Here is a 16,034-nt window from a genome sequence, read left to right as displayed (position 1 = left end):
AACAACCCTCTTTTGCTGTATTACAATACCGAATCTACATAATGGACCATTCCAGATGGCTTTGCTCAGGTTGATATCCCCAGTGATTGTAGGAGCGAGTAAGGCAACTACGATTAGATTTTAAGATATTGAGTCAAATCTGTTTGCCTTTAGTTTGACATAGCAAATGAAACGGGCTGTGTGTCATATTTACATGACTACCCTTGGGTTTCCTGCACCCTTTCACCTCCCTCTTGCTTTGAGCTCTGCACATATATTGATTATCCCACGATGGACATCCGTTATTGTCCCAAACACTTGAACAGAAGAAGTACTTTATTTTCTATCTGCATATGTCCAGTTAAAATAAACTGTCACCCCTACTGATTCCACTCGTCTTAAGAATGTTTCTAAACTGAATCTTAAATCATGCACGTGCAGTTTCTCTTTTCCTACTTTAAACTACTATTTTGATGCAAATCTGACTTTACTTGTGAAATACTCTGTACAATAATTAAAAATCAGGTTAGCTACAAGTTGCCTGCTCTTTCATTGATTACACTTGTGCTAGTATCTCTCCCGTTCTGTGTACATTTTCTATTGGGAAGGGAAAGGTGGAGATTTCGCTAGAACTGACTGAAAGTATATTTTCTCCCTTTAATTTATTCTTGGCTACAGTATGTATGATTAATTGGAATGTATATCTTTACAGAAATGTTTAACAGTAAGCCATTTTGCCTAAGAGTTTAAAAATAGATTAAATTTGATAAAGAGACTATGAGAACCGGCACTGAGATGCACAATATATAGCTCCCGGATGCACAATATATAGCTTTGTGACAGGCTGCAAGAAAAGACTGACGATGTTTTGTTTTGTTTTGTTTTGAAGAGCATTTTCATCTCGGCCCAGCTATTGCTATAGGTTAACGTTTCTCAAGATAGGCACAGTGGCTACTACTGACGTGGTGGGTCTGCACTGAACTTCCCAGCCAGCTTCCCCCGTAAAATTATTCCAGTAGGTATTTGCAGGTTGGTGGCATCGACTATTCATTGCCTGTACGGAGCTAAAAATCTGCTTGCCTGGTAAAACCCATTGCTAACAAAACAATGTCAGCAAAGGCTGCAACACATTCTTGTGAGAGACCAGCGATTCGTGCCTACTAAAGCTCTTTCAGCACAAAGGCTTTTAGAGGAAGAAGAGAGCGAGCGGGAGGGAGGGAGAGCTCTCGTGTTTCAGGGCTGCTGTCCCTTGGGAACCAAGAACCAAGTGTAGCTTCAATCAAATGCTCACTTCTCCTCCGGGAGCTCAGTCGGAAACCTGATCTCACTAGCTTATGCCTGCCTCCATGCATATAGGCTTGCTTTTCTTTCATACCAGCAATTTGTATAAAGAGGAGAGCCAATACAGTTTTTTTAAAAAATGCGATCTCATAGTAATGGGTTCTTTCTATAGCTAAAATAAAACAACCTTGAAATGTCTGCTCAGGAGGGCGCTCTCCTCTTTCCCAACCTCACTAACTTATGAGGAAAGTGATAGTTTACAACTTACATCTCACATATTTTCTTCTCTGACTGGATCATCTGACTTCATCTACCAACAGATACTTTTTAATGGGCCTTTTTAAGGTCAAGTCACATAGCTATTAAAATGTTTACCATTAAAATACATTACAGCTGTTTTGGTTTTTTTAAAAAGGCAGATGTAATCTGGGTCAGCTTTAGCTGAAGTCTACCTCAATGATGCCTATGCCAACTTTCCACTCAGGTCCCCTGGCCAAGCTGTGGGAGCTCAGACCTTGCCCACCTTCCGGTAAAGACACAGGCCTTGTGGAAGACGTGCTAAAATGGCTGAAGCAAATGTTGGCCACACATAGGTAGGACACAATTCACTGGACCAGAAGAAGGAGAAATGAGGGGAAGACCACTTCCTGCTGCATAGTACTGTTCTGATCTACCTAATTGCTTTGGCTGGAATTGGGAAGTGTTATTTCCCCAGATTTTATATCCAGGCAAACCTTGGAAAGCCAAGGTACAGTATATATGGGCCTTTTTTGAGTTCCAAATTGATACCTCTATAGTTAACTGTGCTAATGAAGCCCCTACATAAACCTGTAAAGTGTTTTGATTGATATATTTGGGGATGTATGTAAAAGGTACTGCTTCCTGAGGGGCCAATTAAATTTGACCCTAACAACGTATAATGGCTGGGAGTGACATGTTAAAAGTAGTTCCCACAATGAGAGCTAAGAGGGATGAATGAGGTAGGGAGATTCAGAGTGCAGTTTGTGTGCAAGCACACACACATCTGTTTACCTTCTAAAATAGTTGTGAACTATGGTACCCAGATTATAGATGATTTTAAATACCCTCCTAAATGCTCAATAGTGTGACTCTAAAAACATGTTACTGTCTGTCTTAGCAATAATATGTGCATTAAAAGGTCCCTATACATTTAGATTCTATAGCACCAGTGGGTGGATTAAGGAACCCTGGTGGTACCTACCCAAAATCCTAAACTATCATGTGGAAGATGTTTGGGTCACAGCAGCATCAGATCTTCCAGTGAAAATGGGTTTGTCTCTGTCCCTTCTAATACCATTAAAAAGTTTTCTGAGAATTCAAAGCAATACTGAGAATCTGCCTCTCAATCCTTAATTCACTTCTGTGTGTCTATATGCTACAGCATAAAAAAAAACAGATTAACATCAACTAATATCCAACCTCAGCAGAGGGAGTGCAACTAACCAAATATAAAACTGGATGAATTTAATTCTTTCCTTCTTCCCGTTGGGTACACAAGAAACCCTCACAAAGGTAGTGTCTTTGTTTGGGTATTAGTGCTAACACAAAACATGAACCTAGATGTAATTTTAATATTTTCTTAGTTATTTAGGTAAAATGTCTATAGGGTTTAGTGCCTATACCACAGAACTACTGAGTGGTTGGACTTGTACAAAAATATGATTCCTGATGTGTAAATGCAAATATCAATTACTTTGGAGTGTTCAATTGTCCCATTGCCTGGACTTTTAAAACTAAGAATATAAGCCTAAGTATTTTGTGGTATAAAGCTATTTAAAGGCAAGGGTCACTAGGTGATATATTCCAGAGTATTTTAAATGAACACTTAGGATAAGAGTTTAATATATTTTTTAAATTTTAATCCGTTTCAAAAGTTGAGCCAGAACTCTTACAAGTAACTGCTAAATGGCAGTATTGACATACCTATGCCATACTAAAATACACTGAGACATCTGTAAAGTGAATGACAGCATAGAGCTTTATGTTATTGCAGTTTTTAATGGCATGAGAGTTCCACATGTTTGGTAAGCATAATTTAAGGGGAAAGTTTAATTTGTGGCCTACTGGATAGAGCACTGGGGTGGGACTCAGCAGACCTAGGCTCTAATCCTGTCTCTTCCATTAATCTGCTGGGTGAGCTTGGGCAAACCACTTCACTGCTCTCCCACTCAGTTTCCGCAACTGTAAAATGGGGATAAGGATGCTGACCTTTTTGTAAAGTGCTCTGAGATCTACTTATAAAACACACTATATAAGAGCTAGCTATTATTAAAAGTGATCCTGCTGATCAATTAAGGTGATAATACATGCATGAAGTACTTACTGGTGTGAGTGCTGATGTAGAGCGGAACTTCTAGCCTACTTTCTTTCCTAAGGGTTGCACTCAACTCTATACAAAGAATTTCCAGTGTAGTTGGTGGAGTCTGTACTTTCTACTTTAATTGTTCTACTCAAATAAAGCACTTGTGTGTTTACTGTCACACTAAGGAAACAAATCACAAAGGGACTTGGGGGAAGGGGATTAAAAAAAGCAAGGATTTTATTATATAGGGTTTTTTTAGAAGTAGCAATGCTTACATGACATAGAATTGGCATATATACTTTGTCAAAACCAGGTATTTACATTCCACTTTTTAAGAATATGTAATTTTTAAAGGGACTAGCAATGTAAACGTCTTTCCTCTCCAAGTTTCAGATTCTTAAACTCTACCCTACACTTTAACGGGTCTTTTAGTTTGCACCTAGACAATAAATTTAGTTTAATTTAGCTTCCGGTCTTTAATTTTAGCAGGTCTCCTCTCTGCATGCAAATCAATATGGCAATTACCATCTAAAAGCTTGCCCAGCCCCAGGTCAATGTAAATTGATCATTGTCCGCCTTCTACAAAATAACACCGGGAGTCTGTGGTGCATAATGAGATTATACTGGAAACTGTCTTTCAGATCACAAATTATATTTTATGCTGCCAGGGTCTTCTCCAAGTGGACTTCCTTGCATGCCTAATCACAGGACACCAAATCTAATAATATATAAAGGTAAATTTCATAGAGAAAAACAGCACCAAAATAACCCCTACAACATTTTAGTATGTGTTTGCTATTTAGAGAGAGAGAGAGAGGTAGTAATGCAAAAATCTTAACTTGTCCCACTGGAGGGGAAAGATATCTAGGAAAATCTTAATACTAGCTGAAGGTTGTTTTGTTGTGCAGCAAAAAGAAAAAAATAGAACCGCCTCCTGCAAATGAACAGAACTTTAGAGAACTGTTTTCTGTGAGCTGCTGGCCTTCTTGCTTTCTGTCCCTAACTAGTCAACTCATCCATTAAAAGGTGCTACACATGACAGAGAAACCCTTGTGAAACATTCATTAACTTCTGCTTGAAAGATCGTTCAGGCTTCTAGCTAAAGGTTCAAGTCCTGACAGCCGAAGAGGTCTGAGGGAAAGGTCGATTCAGAGTAATACTCCCTATCAGCCTCTTCGGTGAAAGGACACACGGATTACATGTAGCCAGTGCTGCTCACGGAAAAGGGAACTCCCCCTATCTGCAGATGAGGCCTCCTCTGCCTCTCATTATACACACACCGAGAGCTTTACGACCTAGTTAAAAGGGGTTAGTCTGGCTCGCTGGAAGGAATCTACTTGATCTCTAAGTGGTTAGATTACTGCAAAAAGCAAGAAGTATAACATTTATCCTAGCTACCATTTATTTTTAAACAACATCAGTTTAAGGAGAAAGTGTAAAGCCTGTTGTTCATACCCTATGTACTGCTGTTTAAAGGCCCACACTAAAATGTGCTATAGATGTAGACGTAAGAGACAGTATCACATGTCATCCGTGTAATGAAGTGGCCTTTTGTGTACATCAGCCAACATTAAAAGGCCTGAGTAAAATAGGAATTAACTCCCTTGTCAACAGAATTACAGTATTTTTACACCCCTGCTACCAGGCTCAAGATGAGGCCTTTAGACTGAATTCATCCTTTAACCACTCCATTTTCAAAGTTGTAAGGTTCTCTGGGGGAAAAAAAGTCACAGATTTTCATTCCTATAATTCAGACATTAGTGTCGTATTGTTCAATTTTTTTTAATGGTGGCCTTACATTTTTTATGTCCACAAATTAAGGACCAATGGGATTTAAACCTTGTGTATTGTTTTTCAATCCTAGGACTAACCAAAATTATCCATGAGTGATTCTACTGAATCTTCTAAATACTAGCTTAGAATGGCTATAAACCCTCCCGATTTTTTAAAGCCCCTGTTTATGAAGAAAGTGAAATGTTTTGGGCAGGGTTGTTATGAAATTAGCCAAATCACAAGGTCTATAGATAAAGATAGCATCCTGGTACTGAAGGATGGGGACTCAGTGCACATAGCACTCTAGCCTGTGTCCACCAGCCTAGTATAGACCCCAGACATACATCGATAACCACTCACTGCAGTTTGGGCCCTCGCTTCTCCAACGGTTAAGTACTTCTTTAACATTAGAATAACCTCAAAATAGGTCTGTGTGGTTTATTACGAGGTTATTTCAGTTCAGTCTCCAAATTTTTACTTGGTTTTCATGGGCTCTTTTTTTGGGCGGTGGAGGGAAATTCTGTAGGGCCTATTGGTTGCATATCTAATAGAGACGAGTACCAATCTGCCATTTCCGGTGTTGCTTCTATCTAATTAGAGATGTATTTAGATGTGAAGTGTAAATAAACGCTGAGCTGCCTGCTGCCCTGGCTCTGCGCTGACTCCTCGGAAATATTTCCAATAAGGCTGGAGCGCCTGGAGCCAGGGCTCAGACAAAGAGGAATGAGGATGGTCTGCGCTGCAGGCAAATCCAACACAAACCAGCTTTTATCTACGGCTCTGGAGCCTTTAACTCCTTTTAATCTGCACCGCATAGGCTTACACAACACGATCGCCTGTATTCCACTGACAATGTCTTGTGACAAAAGGAAAACCCATACGCCACTCAAAGTAACCCAAACAGGAACGGAAGCCTTAGTCCCTGTTTGCCTTTTCGGGCCACAAGGTATGACCCTCCCTGTGAAGTCCGCTATGCTTCAAAACAACCTGAGGTAGGTTCGCCTGCCTTTCAGTGTATACATTAAACAAGTCGAGGGCAGCCCGGTGCTATAAAACAAAGTCGACTCCCTCCCCACCCCCAGGTCATTAAGGCTCCGGGGTGGGAGGGGGGAAGATGATCCGATGTGAAGAGCTCTCGCGGAAACTCGCTTTCCTTTCGGTATTCGCCCGGAGTGGTTGTGAATCTCCGCGGTGGGTTTTCCATCGTGACCCGGGGGAGGGGGGCGGAGGGACGAGATGGGGAAACACTAACTGCGCGCTCCGCTCGCTCGCGGGGCCCCTTGCACGCCAGGCTCAGCCTGCGTGCGCCTCTCTGTGTTTGTCTGGCCCCGCACCAATCTGACACGGGGTTAACGCGCTCCTCGGAGTTTCTAAACAGAGGAAACTTCTGGGAACGAAATAATCTGGCACTCGCCTCGTAAAGTCTTTTCCTGTTGTGGGAAACAGCTCTTAAAATGCAATTAGATGCATGAGGGTAAGCCCACGATCCACAGCGCTGCCCCCTTTCCCTCCGGGCTCATTCCAATCTCTTCTCCGGTTCTTTTAACCGCACCAGCCGTCTAGATTTTCCTCCTCTTTAAGGGTTAACAAAAAATATCGCGGTGACCTTTTCCTCTCGGTCTCCCCCATTCTCCCTTTCAGGCTCCGGTTCTTGAGCTCGCAGGGAGCCTGAACGGCTGTCTAGACCGATCTATCACAGCCGGACAAACAATACCAGGAGAAGCCCTTTCCCGGTCCCTCAGCCTCCGCCACTCACCTTAGAAATGGCGAAGGAAATAAAGAAACAGTGTCCGCAACATAATCCTTCACTGTACATGTGTAGCCTTCAAAACAGCCCACCTTCATGCCTGACAAATAGGATTTTGTCTGCTCTTGTAGCGTTTGCTACGACACACACTTTTTCTACTCCACAATCATAATACTTAGCTCAAAGTACCAGGGCCTTTCCTGCCCTTCGAGAAAGATAGGGTCAGTGTGGAAGGCAGAAGAACAGCCCCCTCCCCTTGCGAACAAACCTATTAACCGGAAAACTTAAATATTTCTTAATCACGCCCTTTTCACACCCATCTATAGTCAACCGAAGTGCTGCTCTGTCTCTAGTTCTCCCTAGGAGTTGCGTATTCAAGAGGGACGGTATTAGAGGTGTAGGTCCAATCCTGCAAAAAACTGGGGAATAGCTAATGAGCTGTGCAACTCATTGATCCAGAGCATACTTCCTAATTAACTCTCAGTCACCTATTTGTGACAGCAATTCAAAGAGCTGAACTAGAGATAAACTGCAACCCCTGCCTGGAAAAAAAAAACACCCCCCCTCCCCCACAACACACACACACGCCTTCCTAATCCCCTAAAAGCAGTTAAGGTGCCCGTTGCCTTGTCCTCCTCTCAGAAAAACCGACGGCTTCCACTTAAAAACTGAAAGGAAAATTAATCCGTGTACACCAATGCAATTGCACCGAATCCTAGACAAATATATAAGCACCAACGTCTCAGTGAAGAAGCCACATTAATAGCCTCGCGTGACAGAAGCAGCTAGACACAATTCTCCAAGGTTAACAGAATGTAAATGGTCTGCGATATGGGGGAAAATGCAGTTCTGTTGGCAAAGCTGAATTAAACACCTAGTAACAATTGATTTCGGTGGCTGGTATCTGTTTCCAACGCCACAGCAAGAAATACTCAAGACTGCACTTAACACCACCTTATGGGGAGGTTTCCTTTTTATCTTTGTTCCCAGATCGTACTAGTAGGGTCGGCTACGCAGACCCTTTGCCAATCCCCACTTTATAGGGAGCGATGACCTCTTCACCACGGAAAAGTTAATAAAGCCTTGAAACAACCAGGCTCTGCTACCAGATTGTAGGCGGGCTAAGCTCTTCTAGTTTTTAATACAAAACACGAATGCAAAGCTGCAGGCTCCGCGGAGCACATGAAAGCAATGAGCGGACTTTCTGCAAAAGATTAATTAGAAGAAATTAATGCTGCAACAAGCTCTGAGGCTAGACCATTAAACACAATCCCACAGTTCGTCAGTGTTACACCAGTCATTGCCCCCCCCCCGCCCGCAACCTCGGATCCTACACACATCGCGGAAAGAAGAAAGGAAGAGAGAGAGAGAGAGAGAAAAGAGGAACGTGAAACCTTCGCAAATATCGCCCCCGGACTCGCTTCATGAACATCAAATGCATGACCCATATGCTGCACAGACCAGCCACGGAGTTGGCGAAGGCTTGCAGAAAATAGACCTGTCTGAATTCCCCCGATCGGCCTTTGATAGCAAGTTCCTATCCTCCCTCTAGTTTTCTTTCCACTAAAAACTAGCTTTAAAATGAATAAACTTCTACATCAGACTGGACCCCACACCAGCAATGATCTTTGAACGGGTAACCACGGTGACTGGCTCCCTTTCCTCCCCCCCCCCCCCCGCGGGCCCCGGCTTCAAAGAACAAAACCCCTTTGCATTCGCAAATCAACGAGAAAACCTCACGCAGTAGCAGCTCCTTTAAAAATAGTGTTAAAAGTCCATCCTTTACCTGGGGAACAAACAGCGCCCGAAAGCCCCAGCCTCTTCCCCACGAATGTGGCCAGTCTCGCTCGGGCTTCTCCCCCAGCTGCACTGGCGTGGAGGGGAAGCCGGACACGAGGCCCTAGAATATGTGCCCTCCCTCTCCCCTGGTCTGAAAGTGTCCCCCACCCCCTTCCCCCCGGGAGCCAAGCCGTGGCGGCTGCCAGAGGTGGGGCTTTCACCGCCCTTTCCAGATCGGAAAGCGAGACACGACGGGAACCCCCCCACCTCCTCTTTCCGGCTGGGGAGCAGACAGAGCGCGACCTGCAGCTTCCCCTTCGCTTACCCCACCCTGCCTCCCCGGGGGCATCGCCACAAGCCAACAGCCGCCAAACTTCCACTCCGCGGCACCCACGCCCGCGAGGCGCGCCCCAGGAGGCCCCCTCGCCCCGCTCGGCTCGCTGCCCCTTTCCTCGCCCTTGGCCCCGCCACACAGCGAGCCCTCGCCCCACGTCCCCCAGGGCCGGGCCGCTCTCCAGAGCCCAGCCGCCCGCCGCCCGGGGGAAGGGACTCTCGAGACTCCGCGCAGCACTGACCTTGTGCTCCGGCCGGGAGAGCAGCAGCGCCGAGTGCGGCCGCCTGGGTCCCGGGGCTGTAGTCCCCTCCTCTCCCCGGAAGGGAGGCTCAGGCTGGGTGGATGCAAAAAGTTTGCTGCTCCCCTCCCCCTCTCGGGGCGTGTGTCCGCGCTGCGGCGCTGGGCTGGCGGCGCTCCGTGCGGCGCAGGGGGCAGCGGAGGTTGGCGGGGCAGGTGGCCGCCGCGAGGGCTGCGCTGCTGCCTGGGCTCCGCTGCCCGCGAGGCTCACTCGGGCTGCGGGCGCTGGGCTGGCAGCGCCATGTTGCTGGCTGCTCCGGGCGGAGTGTCCCCTGCCGGCGCCGGCTGCCCTCCTACATCGCGCTCCCGCCGCGGGGCCGGCGTCTCCAGTGGCCTGGCCGCGGCTTTGTGTGTGGGGCTGGGGATTTAACCCCCTCCGCCGGGAAAGCCGCTCTTCCTCCCCTTGCCGCTGGGAGCCCGGACTCCGTGTGCTGCCCGCCGCGCTCCCCTCACACCCCCCTTCCTCCGCCTCCTGCTCCAGCCGCCGCCTCCCCCCGCGGGCGGGCGCTGCGCTCAGGGAGCCGCCGCCAGCAGCAGCAGCGCCGCCACCGCGCTCTCCCGGAGCAAGTTACCCCCCGCCCGCGTCTCCCTTCCGAGGCTTCTCGCGTCCCCCCCGGCCGGCCGCTCCCCCTTCCCGCCCCTGCGGGCTGGCACTCCGCCCCCGCCCCCGCCCCCGCCCCCAAGCTGAGGGCGTCCCGGGGAGACTCCGCGCTCTCCTCAGCCAGCAGCGGCTGAGAGGAAAGTGGCTCCCCCGCCCGCGCCGCTGCTCCCCTCGCTCGCTACCCAGAAGGCCAGTGGAGAACCGCAATTACCATAAAGCTCCGCTCACTCCGCTCCGCCAAGCTGTCAAAGCCCGGCAGCTGCAGCGGCTCGCTCCGCCAGACCGCGCGCCGGGTGCCGCCGGGGAGAGCCCCGCTCCGCTCCGCTCCGCGTGGGCTCTGGGCCCCTTTCCGCGGCTCCCCCCGCCGCGCACCTTTCAGTCCCTCTGTCCCCCCCGCGCCCGGCACTCAGCAGCCCCCGGCTCGCCGGCCTCCCGCTGCTCCCGACACGGAGCCTCCCGCGGCAGCCCCCTTCCCGAGTGGCAGGGTTGGGGGAGGGGCGGCTCTTTATTCCCTGCTCCCACTTGCCAGCCTCACTCCGAATCGCCTGCGCTTGCTCAGGTGAGGGGGCGCCCAGCCCCCCAGGTGAGGCGCTCTTTGCCTTCAGCCGCCCCGGCCCCACGCGCAGCACCGCTTCCCCAGCCGGCGTGTCTCTTTGTTCCCTCCCGAAGTACTCGCTTTCCTTAGCAAGCCCGCCGCTGCCCCATCAGACCCTTCATTCCCGGTCACAGCCCTCCACCGCCCCAGTTTTCCCCCGCGGCCCTCCCCCGCTTTTCCCTCACAAGTGTATTCCCCGCGCCACAACACAGCCACTCGTTACATTCTCATTCACAATCATCCTCGAGTGGAAGATTGCCTGGATTCCCCCCGCTCCGAAACACACTTTCCACTTCGCCCCCCCCCCCTTTCCCGTACTGCGTCCACCAGCCTTTTCCCAAAAATGTCTTTCTCCACATCGCAGCGCTCAGCTTCCCCTTCTCATCAACACCCCCTCTCCACTGGACTGCTCTACTTACCCCACATTCCCCTTCTTCTCCCGTTTCCCCCCGAGTATCAATCTTTTGCCTGATCCAAGTCTGAGACCCCTTAACACATTTTCACAGAGTGTGAAGTGTTTGGAAACAGTGCGGCGGGGTGGCGCGTGAAGAACGCAGTTCTCCTTCCTGGATTTTCTACTGCTGATTTAAGATTTCTGCATGGGTTTGGGACCCTTCAATCGCTGGGTTGGTGGTTATCTACTGCATCTATTTACTTTGGCAGCGCAGCTTTCGGCTCAGGCAGCCCAGCTGGTAAATTTCATGTTCCTAACGCCCGACTTGACAGATACTCATACATTTGCTTGCTCTGCGTCAACGGTATAGTTATATGAAGGGCTAGGTAATTTTTCATAGCGTTAGTAGCTGAAATTAACAGTAGAAGAGAGACTACAGCATAGCCCTACCCCCGGCCCATTTAAGGATGCTCAGGGACAATTGCTGCTCGCTTTACTTACACAAGTAATCTTTGGAGCCCGATACCGGTCCCACAGAAGTGCCTTGGAGTTTTGCCATTGCGTCTAATGGGAGCAGGATCTGGCCTTTATTAGTACTGTTCGTTGTTAATTCTTTCCAGATAGAGCATAGTTAACATAGGCAATTAAACCTATTATATTTTTCATCTCTACGCGGAGGATTCAGTGTGAGAAATGTAATAACGTGTTTACCTTAGTACTTTTACATACCTTTAACCTTGACTTTAAAAGGTGTCTATTCAATACAGGCGCAAAAGGTATTGGTTCATAAAGGTTTATTTTGGAATGACAGGAGTGATTTATCTTTAAGGGTGGGGAAAAAAAGGTTCCCTAAAGAAGACTGGACTAAAAAACAAATGAAGTTGTGAATCTTAGTTACCAACAGTGTTTTATCAGTCAGATAAAAAATAAAAAAGTTCTGACAATAGAGTTGATACTCTGTGAGGTTTTATTCATACTGTTCGGTATGTATCTATTTAAGAAATATCCTCCCTTTCAAAGCAGAAGTGAAATATCAACCCGAAACTCTAGACACATAACTGAATTGCCTTGCCCTGAACCTCTTAAAAACAGCTCATGCAAATGAAATGGCATTTTTAAGCAGTAGGTAGATACCTAGGCTTAAGGAAACAGTTGCAAGTGCCTTACAGATATACTGAGCATCTGAGATGTTTTCCACTGTGATGATACTAAGAGTTCACATTCAAACACTGAAAAAAGTTTCTATATTTTATTCCAGGTTTATCGGGTTTACAACTGAAAACTATCCCACGGTTTTTTTTAATCTCTGATAACAAGCAGAAGGACACCTGGCCTATTACCTTGTAAAGCTAATTTTTTATAAAGACGTTTTAGGGTTAAACATGAGAAGTTATTAGACTGAACACACGTGGTTACAGACACAGAGCTGGAGGAAAGGCCTCTGGTATTTTTGTTCCCCTGGGGAAAAACCTAATTAAATTGCCCTTTTTTGTTTTCCTTGAAAAGTAGAACTATAGGTTCCCCTCTCCTTGTGGGTAAGGTCTGCTATTGGATTGAGTTAATTCTCTGTCAAAAATATTTTCTTTCTTTACATTTCCTGATTCATAGTGTATATAAATTCTACATGTTGTAATGAAAGTTACCCCGGCCCTTGGTTTATAAAGGGTCCTGTTTCACACGTATTTTTAGAACTATTCCGTTCAAATTATCTTGAGAAAAGACCAAACTGATCACTCTTATTTTTTTAAAACTACTTTCTTTAACTTTGTTCGTTGTTCAGAGGAACAGAAACGTGTTTGTTCTTCTGTCTGCTTTATTGTTGTTTTTTTCACGTCCCAAAGCTTTGCAATTGGAGAGTGGCAGATGTGATCCACACTTCTCTGTGAAGCCATTGGAGCTGCAGTTCAATCCCTCAACCGGGTTGGCTCGGTTCTTCTGAACGCACAGGGCTGCATTTCCTTCAAGCCGATGAAGGCAACGCCTCGGTACATTCGGAGCATAGTGTTGCCTGCAGACTATCAGGCCGCCTCCCCCCTCCTACAAGCCCTTAAGGGAGCTGACCTGGAGGTCAGGCCGCTGTACACTGCACTCAGTGAAGGGAGGATTTGAATGAAAGCTTAGAGAGAGCGCTGCCGTACACAGACGCTGGGGTCCTTGCGCTGATGTTTTTATAAAGTATGGTGAGAATACGTTCACAAACACAACTGTTCCAACAACATGAAGCACTTAACTTCGTAAAGACAAATCCATTGTTAACGGTAGAATGGGACTTCTAACATTTCACTCCCTCTTTACATTTACCTGCCATTCTGTGGTTCACAATAGTACAGATAATACCTTATTCTGAAATCTGTGTGTACCTCTGTTATCACTGTACTTCTAGACTAGAAGGTGACGGGTTAAATCCCATACCAGCACTCAAAGAAAACCTTATGGCTAGTGCACTAGACTGGGACTTTAATATCTGTGTGCCTCAGTTCTCCATCTGCAAAATTATAATACTTTCTCACCTTACAGAGATACTGTGAGGATACATTAATAATGCATACGTGGTGCTCAGAAACTATGATGATTAGTGCCATGAAAAAGCCTACAAATAACAGATCACTATCCTGAGCTTTGAATTGTCCTGCCAGTGTGTGTCTTAAACCAAACCTTTATCCTTGCAAATTGTAAGTCTGTTTTTAAATGGAAGTGGAGAAATCTGAATAACAAAGCAAGACAACCTTCAGTGGGCCTTATGCAGGGTCTGTACAGTAGTTCTTTCAGGCCTGACAACGCCAGCATATTGTTACAAAATCCTACAAACTCCCATTGAAATCAAAGGGATTTTGCATATTACAACTACTATAATTGTATTTTGTAGCACAAGGCAATTCTGTTCATAACAGATCCATTTTTAGTTCCTTATGGCTAGTATCTGAGATTGTTTCCAAAGGGAAGTGACAAAAATATTGCTTCACACCATTCCCCCACCCAGTTAAACAGTATTGATGTTTTTGACATCTCCCAACTATGTTTTAAACCATCTTAACTAACAATAAAAGATTCACTTCTATAATTTGTATTTCAGGTTTAGGTCTGATTACTTGGAACCTTACAGTTAAAAATCCTGAACAATAGCTATTATAATGGTAAACGTCTATGGCTTGTACAGATCAGCATAATTCAATAACCAAACAGAAAAAATATGTTTAGGTTTTGTAAAAGTTGTGACACTCATCCACAACAGAGATAAAACTCAAAGCCAAGGCTGTTTTTCTATCCTTAATTTATAATATTAAGGAAACAAACCCAGCAAAAAAGTTAAGGATAGTATGTCAGCTTTGTTTGTCTTTTTCCTGGCTGGTTTTGGCAGATGGCACAAAGCACAAAAAATTGTAACAACTAATTTAATAATTCTCACCTTCCTGAAATACTCGGTAGTCACCAGATTAGTACATCTAACCCTTCATTTTCACTACTTGGGCAGTTTTATGTATCGTGTACCTGATCAGCTCCTTGAATAGGTAAATTACACAAAAATATGTGTTTCCTGGAGAAAGAAGGCTGTCCCTTCGAGTTCTTCTTTTAGGAAGCATATTGGAAAAACCATGATTAATATCTCCGAAACAAAACCATAAATAGCGAGTGAACAGTACCCACCTCTTGAACTTTAATGTTTCAGCCATTTTGATTGTTGGCTTGGTTCAAAACACTAGAAATAGTTAGGGAAGACACTGATGAGCAAGGAGTAGCTTTTTCTGCTGGCACACTGGAAAGCAGAGTTGTGTTAGACTCTGCCTGTCACTTCTGGGGTGCTGCAGAAGCAGCAACATGCCCATCCTGAGGGGGAGGGTTAGCCTCCTAGTGCTCTGACAACCAGTCAAGGAGCGATGCTGACAGGTTCTGAAAGAACTACTGTCTGAAATCCTGTCCAGTTTTCCTAGCAGGAAGATGCAGCTGCGAAGCAGGGCCCTGAAGGGGAGGGGGCTGAGAATTCTCAAAGGGGATAAAAAATAGAATACACTATTTTGGTTTTGCAGCCCTTTTTATACTCTAGTTCGCAACGCAATGATCTAAATATTGGTAGCATACACGGACTGTACATGGAGACACTGAAACTACTACGGAGAGACCCTGAGCTCTAAACAGAGCAATTCAATCTCTGTGAGACCTAATCGCTTGCTAAAATTCGTGTTTAAATTAAAGCTCTTTGCGTCTCGAGTCTGAGTCTGCAGCTAATTTTTGCAGTTGATTTATAAACCCTCCATGACGGGGTTTTATACTAGAAACACTGATCAGACCCTTCATTACGTACCAGGCATCTCTGTAATGCGCAATACACAGCGCCTGGAATCCCAGCCATTATCGGCCTGCATGTGACACAGACAAACGACCAAATATCCACCAAGCTCCAGAGTTTAAATATCATACAATGGAAGGGGAAAACGCCAGTATTTTAAAGCGTGTTTTTGCAGACACTAGCTTGTATGTTAATAATTTGATACAATCGGTGTATCACCTCCAGCTACCTTTTCTTTTAAAGGAGCGGGGGGGAGGAAAGCCAGGAGATAATCCTGTTTCTGAACAGCCAGTACAAATCTGCTATTGGTTTCATAAAGGGTGAGTTTATTCTAGCTATTTTAGAGGTGACTATAAGTTCACACTTTAGAATTAAACATGAAAACGACTGAATGTATTGAGGCCTCCAGAGTCAGTCGAACGCACCAATGAATCGTCCTTGTGGGCTGACTGGTATTAAGCGACTGGATTTTCAGTTCAGCTGAAAGCCCAGCAGCAGCGGTTTTCCTAACTTGGATGCACACGTACGAGATGGAAATGTGCAGCCTTAAAGCACGGGGAAGGTGGCGGGGAGCATACGAGGGTTTCAGTGTTTGTACAGAGAACATCTCCAAATTTGTAAACAGAATTATTTTCATGGAAGACAC

The 16,034-nt window shown here is 45.9% G+C and overlaps 1 protein-coding gene across 7 annotated transcripts in view; it reads right to left on the bottom strand.

Annotated features, from left to right (window-relative positions):
• Window positions 1-9,684, bottom strand: part of BCOR (BCL6 corepressor) — a 65,835-nt gene extending 56,151 nt beyond the window's left edge. For 5 of the 7 annotated variants that reach the window (XM_050936450.1, XM_050936448.1, XM_050936455.1 and 2 more), the window contains exon 1: window positions 9,458-9,683. The gene's annotated coding sequence lies outside the window, so the exon portion shown is untranslated. Of the gene's footprint in view, window positions 1-9,457 lie in introns of all 7 variants that reach the window. The other 2 variants (XM_050936458.1, XM_050936457.1) reach the window with 1 other exon arrangement.
• Between the last annotated feature and the right edge of the window lie 6,350 nt (window positions 9,685-16,034).

The sequence above is a fragment of the Gopherus flavomarginatus genome, chromosome 1 (genome assembly GCF_025201925.1).
Source record: "Gopherus flavomarginatus isolate rGopFla2 chromosome 1, rGopFla2.mat.asm, whole genome shotgun sequence".
Taxonomy (NCBI): Eukaryota; Metazoa; Chordata; order Testudines; family Testudinidae; genus Gopherus; species Gopherus flavomarginatus.
Note: the sequence above shows the minus strand (reverse complement) of the source record. Positions and strands in the feature narration are given on the sequence as shown.